Raw genomic sequence first — 1,670 nt, 5'->3', positions numbered from 1 at the left:
TTTGTTGAGTATATATTAGCAATTTCTGAACCACATTGGATTTAGTGGCTAAATAACACTGTGTGACATAGTGGCATTTTGTGTATAACTTTGTGTGTGTAGGATTTGAGGAGCCAGCTGTATGAGTCGTACTTCCTGAACTTCATCTCTGCCATCAGTCGGAGTAAACTGGAGGACATTGCCAGTGCTGCCCTGGCTGCTAATGCAGTCAGCCAAGTCACCAAGGTAACTGATCAGTCGTTTTTAGACTTTGTTAAGAGTTCAGTTTGTTTCTGTTAWAGATGTTGTCGACACAGTGAACATCTTAATAGAAGTGAACTGATTTCTGAGGGACATTGTGGAACTTACCAAGSAGCTCATGTCCTGTCTTGTCCTTTCCTTTAATTTACTGTTTGATGTTAGCCATGTGTTAGCTGAATATGTTATGTTTAAACACATGAGTATCAGATACAAATATGTTCATATCATCAGATGGACTTATTGGATGGTAATAACTTGTATTAACTATATTATAAGTTTTRGATTGATAATGAGAAAATGTCATTACAATTAGAGATGTACCGATCCCATGTTAATRTCTGATACWGAAAAAAATTCTAGATGGAGGAACGGTGATAATGTTCCYAATCCATAAGGGCAGATCTATTCAGTCTAATTCTATGCTTTATGCTCTTACCAAGATCATGCTTTATTATTTATTTTATATTATACTTAGATCTCCTAATTGCACGTTCTGAATTCTTTTTAAAGGTTTTTTGCAGTTTTTCTTTTACATGTTTGACCAAAGAAGCCAACCGTTTGTTTATGTCAGTTTCAGTTTCTTTATTATTTATTTTACATTGGCTGTTCTATTCTTAATTTCACTAACTGAACAAATGAAAGTTCTAAGTCAATTCAACTCAGATTTTTTTCTATCAGATTGGGTTCGACCGATACTTAGCATCAGATGTTGGTATCGGTATCTGAAGTGAAAAAAGTGAATTGGTGCATCCCTGGTTACAAACATATAAGCTACCAGTCATTACTATGATGATGTAATGAGACGGTACTGCGGTCCAGTTCAACCCTGGCATYSACATCAGTATTGAGGGATCACATGKATCCAGGTCTCACTAACTGCTGTATGCAAATAAACTCAGAGAAGACAGCTAGAACATTTTCTTACAGAGGTTTCCTTCTGATTTTTATTTTTTAACTTCCAGACTATTGTATGCATCTGACTACACCCACTAGCTTGGAAAAGAAAAAACAAAGTGTACATATCTAGTCTTCTATAAACTAGTTTTCTATAAGCTGCAAATGACACGAGAAGCCATGTTACAGGTTTTCCTATATTTTCAGTGGATTGATATTAATARTGTTTATTTTACAGGTGTTTGATCAGTACCTGAACTTCATCACCCTGGAAGATGACATGTTCATCCTCTGCCACCAAAACAAAGAGCTCATCTCTTACCATGGTAATATATATTCATATACATCTTTTCTTGTTATATCTCTATGTGACCTCAGTAATGACACTCCACTTTTCTTACTTGTAATCTGCTTCCAGTCATAGCTCTGAAATAGTTTTTTTCCTCTGGGATAGCATGGATTTTTCAGCACTATAACTGGAACTATGTTTGGAAGCTGTCTGTAGGAGTTGAGGTTTCTAAGTTGTACTGGATTGA

The 1,670-nt window shown here is 35.6% G+C and overlaps 1 long non-coding RNA gene across 1 annotated transcript; it reads left to right on the top strand.

Moving 5' to 3' along the window:
* The first annotated feature begins 103 nt into the window (after positions 1 to 103).
* On the top strand, positions 104 to 1,431 carry LOC103461529 (uncharacterized). Its single transcript, XR_533134.1, has 2 exons — positions 104 to 225; positions 1,373 to 1,431. It is a non-coding gene; the product is annotated as an uncharacterized LOC103461529 (long non-coding RNA).
* Positions 1,432 to 1,670: the final 239 nt, after the last annotated feature.

Source organism: Poecilia reticulata, unplaced genomic scaffold (assembly GCF_000633615.1).
Source record: "Poecilia reticulata strain Guanapo unplaced genomic scaffold, Guppy_female_1.0+MT scaffold_2056, whole genome shotgun sequence".
In the NCBI taxonomy this organism is placed as follows: domain Eukaryota; kingdom Metazoa; phylum Chordata; class Actinopteri; order Cyprinodontiformes; family Poeciliidae; genus Poecilia; species Poecilia reticulata.
This window is presented reverse-complemented; position numbering and strand designations above follow the sequence as displayed.